Raw genomic sequence first — 8,121 nt, 5'->3', positions numbered from 1 at the left:
TTTTTTTTTTTTAATTTTTCTTTTTGTGTTTGTGTGGGGTTTTTTGAGGGGGCAGCATTTTTGGTTTGGTTTGGTTTCTTGTTTTATTTTTTAACTTTTACAATTGGGTGGGTAGGGAAGATCTTGGAAGAATTTGGAGAGAGGAAAACATGATCAAATGTATAAAATGTTTAATAAAAGAATAGTAAAAAATAATTTCAGGTTGAGATTATGGAATTCCAGTTTAGATCTAGAATGGGCTACATTTGGGAATACTTTTGCCATTTTATCTTGGCCTGCTCACTTGGAGGTAAGAGAATAACTTGGGGTATCTGGGAACTAGCCTTTTTGATGACATCTCCTGCCCTCCAATCCCATGTATGCAATTGAGTGTCTGAAAAACTAAAGGAGTCTTCAGTTTTATGGAGGTATGAAGGTCAAAATTGGTTGAGCCACCAATCTGCAATTTGCTAATTAAAGAGATAAGGAGTAGAAACTTAAAGCACTTCCTGCTCTCCCAGAAGAACCCAACTCAGGAAGCTCACAACCACCTGTATATTACTCCTCTTCTAGGGTACCTGGTACCCTCTTCTGGCCTCCACAGATACCCACATACATGCAGATGATATTCATAAAAATGCATACACACATAAAAAACATTGAAAGACAGAAGTAACATGGAAAGCCAAATTGTTAAGGTCTATGTAAAATATTAAGGCCTAGATGGAATGTTAAGGCCCAGGTAAAATATTAAGTTCTGGGTAACTGTTACCTGACTAGCCAGCCATTTTTGCTGTTACTTCTATTTTGAGGCAACTTTCTCATATGTTGTTTCTGCTGTTACTCAGAAACTTTCTCAAGCCTAAGTTATGTGCCCTTGAAAGCTAATCACAACAGAAGTTAGTAGGACTGCTTTGTAGGGAATCGCACAATACACTTGGACTTGAACCAATCACCCAGCAGCACTTCTGGCACCTGTATATAAACTTTTATGGTATTTGTTTTTATAAGCTGCCCCTGGGAGGGACCCAAACATAAGAGAGACATTTGCACCAATATAAGTAACTATAGGGAACAAACTTCCATTTTGAATAGGAGTCAGTTTAATAGGAGTAAAGTTTAAGTTCCCAACATCCCCCTGGGAACTGTCATCTTAATTGGCAGAAAGAGACATGTTATGGGTAACTGACATCTTGGTTGGCAAGTTAAGACATGAATGTCAGACAAGTCTCATCCTGACTGTTAGACAAGGCAAATCCCCTGCCACAGTTGAATACCCCAACCAATAGGAGCAGGATAAGTGTACAACAAAGACATGCTCCTAAGGAAATTCCATATCCCTAAATCCTGATTGATGAAATAACTTGGCACAGATGTTTGTGAACTTTTGGCTTAAAAACTTTGTAGGATCTTAACTCAAGGTCACAGTTCTGCTCCCGAGCCTTGAACATGGCCCTGATCAATGATTCTTGGGGTGTGGCATTCAATAAATTATCTCTATTTGACTTAGATTGTTGTTTAAGTAGTTTGTGTGGCCACTGAGGATGGATTCTCACATCATAATCAGCTTTGAAGCCCAAAGTGAGGAAATCACCCAAAACATAGTCATGAAAGTCACTAATGTGGGTGGAAAATCAACAACATGGATGACAAATTAAAGATCACAGAGAAAAACCACTCAGTGGGGAAACTCAGTTTCTGTGAAACAAGCAGCAGACATGGTATAGTAGGCAATCCTAAATAGAATGCATCAGACTAGGTCAGGCAGCAAAAAGCCCATTAGGGATGGAAAATAAGGTTGAGGAGATTTAGCATTTCACAAATATCAGGACAGAGAAAAGATCAAGCGTGAGTACAGCTTTCTTAGCTTGCGGGTGTATTTGTGGCAGATTTCTTCCGGTCCCATTTCTTGCTTACGTCATTCTGTATCTTATTTCGTTGAGTTTGTCATTCAGCAGAGAATATATAGCTTAGCATCCATCTTTTAAATTGTTCAGAGTAAAAACTATTTGGGCCAAGACAGGCAATGGGTAGTTTTTTCTTTTATTTACGAACAATGCAACTTGATATAGAAAGCCTGAGAGGGAATTGGAAATTAGACTTGAGTGATAGCAAAGACATGAAGAAAAGAAGACAATTGCCAGCAAATCACAGAGAGAAAAACAAGGCCCTCTGACTGGGAAATTTGAGAACATTGCAAAATTCACCTTGAGAGTAATGTGTTTATTGACCACTTTGGCTTTGAAATTGAAAACAGGATGTACAAAGCCACAGAGAAATGGATAAAAATGGCCCCTGATAAAACAGCAATTGGCAAGAAGCTTCTATTCTGGGTGAGGGGGAGCAGGAGGGAAAAGCTCCTGTACCTACAATTGGTACAGACCTTGATTCTGGCTAGAATAGGGTTGGGGGAGGGGTGATAAATAATACAAAAATGGCCATGCATTTCATGTAATTTCTTAAATTTTAGTTGAGAATATTATTATACAAAGCACTCAAGCAATTTGTTAGTTGAATTAAACTAGGACCCAGATCTACTGTTAGTGAAATGGACTTTCCAAGGTTAATTTAACAGAAGAATCCTTCTGAATTGGTTATTTAGACCACAGCCATATGTGGTAAGTAACTGGCTCAGGAAGGGAGTAAAGGTGGCTTGGTTGGGTGCTGCATGGATTCCTGATAATATTGAAAAAGAGATGGTATTAGAAACAAAGAGAAAAGTTAAAGAACTTAGACATAATTAAAATAATCAATCAAACAGACAAATAAAAACCTCTAAACTATTTCAAAGGCTGGAGTCATAGCCCAGCAGTTAAGAGCATACACCACCATTCTTGCAGAGGACCTAGCTTTCTTATAAAACATTCAGATCAGGTGGCTCAAAACCACCTGTAACTCCAGTCTCAAGGAATTTGATGCCTTATCAAGGCCTCTGAGAGTACCAGGGGCACTCCTGTGACACACACACACACACACACACACACACACACACACACACACACACTACATCTTAAAAACCAACAAACAAGCGTACTGACTGGTTTTGTGTGTCAACTTGACCCAAGCTAGAGTTATCACAGAGAAAGAAGACTCCCTTGAGGAAATGCTTCCATGAGATCCAACTGTAAGGCGTTTTCTCAATCAGTGATCAAGAGTAAGAGGATCCATTGTAAGTGGTGCCATCCCTGGACTGGATGGTAGTCCTGGGTTCTACAAGAAAGCAAGCTGAGTAAGCCAGGGGAAGCAATTTAGTAAGCAGCACCCTGCCCCCATGTCCTCCGCATTAGCTCCTGCCTCCATGTTCCTGCCCTGTGTGAGTCCCTGTCCTGATTTCATTTGGTGATGAACAACAATGTGGAAGTGTAAGCTTAATAAACACTTTCCTCCCCAATTTGCTTCATGGTCATGATGTTTTCTATAGGAATATAAACCTCAACTAAGACACTAAGCCAAGAAACAAACCAAAAACATAAAGTATTCAAATCCAAATAAAAGCCAGTGAAATTTTATTTTTGAAGAATGTTGCACCCATAGATGGTAAAGCAGAACATTCTCCCAAAGACCTCTGATTGCTAGAAAAGAGGAAACCCCCACAGCCTACAATATCCCAAGGATACAGAGAAAAGCCTTCTGTTCAAGGGGCACAGACCAGTAGTTCCATCTTGTGAAGTACATGCAGACATGGTGAGAAAATATATCTGCATATGAAGTTTTGTAGAAATTCCCAACTGACCATATACTTACAGGTGTGCCGAGAGCAGAGACAGCTCTGTGAGGTACACCAGGTGGGTTTGTGAGTTCACTGTTGTTTCACGATATATATATGTTCCTTCACATGGCGACCACAAAAGAAATGACAAGATTTTCTTGCTAGCAATGAAAAGGGCCAACAGTTAGTAAACCTTTTGGAATTTCCAGTGGGATCTCCAGAAGAGGAGGAACCAGAGTATATACAACATAGGATTTAAACTACTCAAAACAAAAACAAAACAAAACAAAACAATGGAATGGAAAAATGATGCCAAGAAGACCTAACTAGCATTTATACATCATAAAAAGAAAAATCACAAAGTGAAAAATCTTCTTCCAAAAATTACCCTTAAAACCTGAAAAAGACAGGAATGGTGGTGGTGGTGGTACAAAGCCACATGGTCTACAGGTGCAACCACAGCAGTGTGAGGCTCAAGCCAGCCACCCTGGCTCTCAGTGAGCTCCGTCTCAAAATAACCAAATTTATGGCATCTTCTCTTTCTACATATTTTTAATTTTCTTCATACAATATATTTTCTTATTCTTTTCCTCTCCCAACTCCTCCCAGATCCTCCCAGCCTCCCTATGTCCGTTAACATGCTTGGTTGAGATATTATTGAGAAGAACATGTATGATTCTGGCCCTGGGTAAGCACACTTCATTTATTGCTTTTTCTTTACAGATATCTTTTGAAAAATATGTATTGCCTTCCTGAGCAATCTGGTTTTATCAGAGCCATCTGACATTTCCTGCCTTTATTAGCAGAAAAAGACTAAGTCCTGGAACAAAGAGCCACTTTCCTGTCCCATGTTTTCCTCATTTTCCCGCAGTTTCACCCCCAGTTCTGCTCCCTGTTCCAGGGCTGTTGAACCTGTGCTGCTCCTTAGAATCTGTGTTTTTAAATATGTACATCTCACACATATCAGAGCTATTCCAGGTCAGATCAACCCCTATCTCTGCAATCTCTGAGGCTCTCTTTTCCTAGGCCTCTGAGTTAAAAGATGTGTGTGCTTCCCTCTCCGTCTCCGTCTCCCGTCTCCCGTCTCCCGTCTCCCGTCTCCGTCTCCGTCTCCGTCTCCGTCTCCGTCTCCCTCTCCCTCTCCCTCTCCGTCAACGTCTCCCTCTCCCTCTCTCTCTCTTTCTGCCGTTCTGCCCCCCCCCCTCATGTGTGTGTTTAACCCCCATTGCTGATGCTATCCCTTCTTCTAGGCATAAACAGTTTCTCTCTGAATTTACTTCCAGCAATAAGGGCACAGCTCCATGCTGGTCTTGTCCTTGAAATACATAAAATAAAACAGGAGGAAGTGGAAGTAACTACAAACTCAATGAGTATTGTTTTCAGATTTGGTCTTATTCGTCTATATATTCAGTGCTTTTACTTTTCAGAGTCTTCCGTGGTTGTTGATGTGTGGTAGTACATCCAGAGCATTTGGTTGCAACCATGGCAAAGAAGCTGCTGTGGATTATCTCCATTTTTATCACAATGAGAATATATGGTTATTTTGTTCATCATCTGCCTCCTCTTTTATTCAGTTTTCATGATGATCTCAAACACTTGCATATTTAGAAATGAACATACAAAATAATTAAAAGTGTCCTTTGTTTTATATATGTCTCCAGTCACACTATTTTTCTATTAATGTCATGACTTTGCTTTTTCTTATGGTTAAATACAAATCCTTTGTGTGTATTAACGTTTTTATCCATTGATCTGTTTATCATTCAATTTCTTAACTATTGTGAACAGGGCAACAAAAGCCATGGCTGTGACAGTATCTACTCTCTGCAAGATGATGACTGAGTGATGGGGAGGGGTGTAGCGTCTTCATTTAGAAGTTCTACTTTTAAATTTTGAGGGATTTTCACACTGATTTGCAGAGTAGCTGCACCAGTTTGACTCTCACACAGTGAATAAGGGTTTCTCTTTCACCACTTCCTCACCAACTAACCTTTTTCCAAGTATTTTCTGAGCATGTGTATTTCTTCTATGAAAGTGTCTTTTTGTTTCCGGTGTAGTGAAGATGTTTGTTAGTTTAATTCCTTGCCCGTGTCAGTTGTTGTCCTACCTCCTGTGCTGCTGAAGCATTTATGAAAGCTTGGCTGCGGCTGCACTGTTTTGTCTTTCTCTGGCAGTTGCAGCTTCAGCAAGGCCCTTTACTCAGAATGCTGACCTGTTTTGAGATGACTTTGTGCAGAGTAAGTGATACATGCATCTAGTTTCATCTTCCTACAGTTTCCTTAGTGTTGGATCAAAGACTCTAGGTGCCGTTTTCCTCATCCCAGAAGGCACAAAGAAATGAGGGGCCCAGACAAAGCACTTAGTCTTGGGAGGGAAAAAAAAGTCTCTTCTCATCTGCCTAGGAATGAGGCATCTTTGAGTTTTGTCCCCAGTGTTTCTCCTCTTTGAAAGTTCTGCCTGTAGGCTAGGCCAGGCTAGGTGGTTCAGAGTGGCATTATCTACCCACTGAAAGTCTGTAAATCTATGACTGCCCTTTGTTCTATGAATTTGGCTGAAAAACCCCTTTCCCTTCATGCTGCTTTGAATATGACACACAACTATATGATAACTCTTTTAGAGTTCCCCAAATTTCAAGGCCATAATCATGATGCTGTCTCTCCTGATGAAGCTCATTCTGAAGGATTGTCACGTTAGCTCATTTCCATGAACTTCTCTCTCATTTTTAAGACTTAGCAGCATTTGTTGAAAAGTCTTTCTTTCCCAATGTATATTTTGACATCTTTTATTTAAAAAAATTATGTGGCTGTAATTGTTTGAATTCTGAGACTTCTAGTCTATTCTGTGGTCATATGTGTCTGCATTTGTGCCAAGATGATGTTTCGTTATGAGTCTGTAGTGTAGTTTGAGATCAGGTGTTGTGACATTCCTTGCAATGCTCTTTCTGCTTTGGATTCCATTGGTTATTGGCATGTGTGTGTCTGTGTGTGTGTGTGTGTGTGTGTGTGTGTGTGTGTGTGTATGCATGTGCACATGCACGCATGTGCACATGTGCTTTCCTAAATATTTAAAGATTATCTTCTAGTTCTTTGAATAACATAATTAGAATTTTCTTGGGATTTCCATCCAATCAATAGAACATTATAATCAATATGGCCATTTTTATGCTTCTACAAATATCTTTGGAATGTACTATAACCTCCCATTTTTATCTCTAATTATATTAGGTCTTTCCTTATCTTGGAAAGTTTTGGAGGTTGTTAAACTGATTATCTTTTCAAACAACCAATGTTTTTTGTTTAAGTACTGGGTCTAAATTGTATATTTAATTTCCATCACACAAACACACAGAAAGAGAGAGGGGGAAGGGAGAGAGAGGGAGATGGAGAGAGGGAGGGAGAGGGGGAGGGGGAGGGAGAGGGAGAGAGAACAAACAAAACCCAGTCCCCCCCCCCAAAAAAAAGCACAGAGAATTCTAAGTGACTTGGTGGATTATACACAAGTCTTACTACTAAAACTCAGTGGAAAAAATGTAAAGAAGAAAAGGTCTGTAAATAAACTTATTAAGTCTGAGGAGATGTCTGCAGGAGAACTAGGGATAAAATTAAAAAGAAAGATAAATCTGTCCATGAAGTCATAGGAAAAAAGTAACCTACATTCAAATAATTAAGCAAGACAAAAGCAGGCAAAACCAAACACTGAAAGATCAAAATCGCAGGGATACTAATTATCTTAATTTTCTAATCAAAGGTCAGAGAATAGTGTTAAAGGCAAAGGAGATAAAATCAACCGTTGGCCCAGAACAGAAGTTGACATATAATTCACTCTTCCTTTCGGGGACGGTGGTTATTAGAATGAAAGATCCTTAAGGGCACGTGGGGCCTCAAGCCGGGAGGAGGAGCATTAGACAGAAGCAAAGACATACGGAGATCTAAACTAGGACTTGATTCTGAATAGAAGAGGCCTCTAAAGATAGCATGAGAAAACTCTGGGTTTTTTTTCCAATTTTTTATTAGGTATTTACTTCATTTACACTTCAAATGCTATCCCCAGAGTCCCCTATACCCTCTCCCCCCTGCTCCCCTACCCACCCACTCCCACTTCTTGGCCCTGGTGTTCCCCTGTACTGGGGCAAGACCAAGGGGCCTCTCTTCCCAATGATGGCTGACTAGGCCATCTTCTACTACATATGCAGCTAGAGACATGAGATCTGGAGGTACTGGTTAGTTCATATTGTTGTTCCACCTATAGGGTTGCATTGATACACACTTTCATCGAAGTGGTAAGGCCTCAATCAATATACAAAAATCAATATATAGAAATCAATAGCTGTTCTATAGAGCACTGAAAAACCACACTGAGGAAGAAATCTGGGAAGTAAATTCCTTCATAATCACTTACTACAATGAAAACATTAAAAGACTTAAGAATAAAAT

The sequence above is a fragment of the Mus pahari genome, chromosome 4 (assembly GCF_900095145.1).
Source record: "Mus pahari chromosome 4, PAHARI_EIJ_v1.1, whole genome shotgun sequence".
Classification (NCBI taxonomy): Eukaryota; Metazoa; Chordata; class Mammalia; order Rodentia; family Muridae; genus Mus; species Mus pahari.
Note: the sequence above shows the minus strand (reverse complement) of the source record.